At 44.4% G+C, this 620-nt stretch overlaps 1 long non-coding RNA gene across 1 annotated transcript in view; it reads left to right on the top strand.

The window, feature by feature from the left end:
* The window catches only part of LOC116102694, a 1,670-nt gene extending 1,330 nt beyond the window's left edge, over window positions 1–340 (top strand). Inside the window, exon 2 of the long non-coding RNA XR_004123260.1 lies at window positions 7–340. This is a non-coding gene — a long non-coding RNA (uncharacterized LOC116102694). The remainder of the gene's footprint in view (window positions 1–6) is intronic.
* The last annotated feature ends 280 nt before the right edge of the window (window positions 341–620 follow it).

The raw sequence follows: 620 nt of genomic DNA, 5'->3' as shown, positions 1-620 counted from the left end.
TTGCAGGCGGACTTCCTCATTACTCACCATCCCGTATCCAACAAACCTTAAGAAAAAGGCAGTGAAGAGATACTGGAAGAAACAACAGGGACAGAAAATTATAGCTCGAATATTTGCATGAAAGACCTCCTGTCCGTTAGTGGTAATGAAAGCCCTTACTGAGCAGGCTGTAGGACAGTATTCCTTTGGATGCTGTGTGATGAGCCTGACGTGGTACCGAGACTGACCTGGTTTCTACTATACAATGAGAGATGACTTTCAATTGGAGCCATGAGGCATTTCTCTGAGTATTAGAATATTCTGGTATGGAATAAAGAGGCTATGGAGTTTCAAAACAAGACTTCAGCCCTGGCTTTAATTTCCTTAATTTAAAATGTTCAGTTGCTGGCAAAGGGACTGAACACTGTTTTAGTTTCAGAAGAATGCTTTAAAGAGAGACACGAGAGATGTAGGGAAACCAACATTGCAGACAGTGCCAGCAGGGGGTGCTGCAGAGGGTAAGGGAGGCCAGAGAGAAGGGGAGGAGTTAATGGGCTGACTGGTGGTTTAGCAGGGAAGGTGAGAGGAACGCTTTAAATGAATGTTGTCCAGGAGAGGCTGTTAGGAGATTTGTAGAGATA

Source organism: Mastomys coucha, unplaced genomic scaffold, assembly GCF_008632895.1.
Source record: "Mastomys coucha isolate ucsf_1 unplaced genomic scaffold, UCSF_Mcou_1 pScaffold1, whole genome shotgun sequence".
NCBI lineage: Eukaryota > Metazoa > Chordata > Mammalia > Rodentia > Muridae > Mastomys > Mastomys coucha.
Note: the sequence above shows the minus strand (reverse complement) of the source record. Positions and strands in the feature narration are given on the sequence as shown.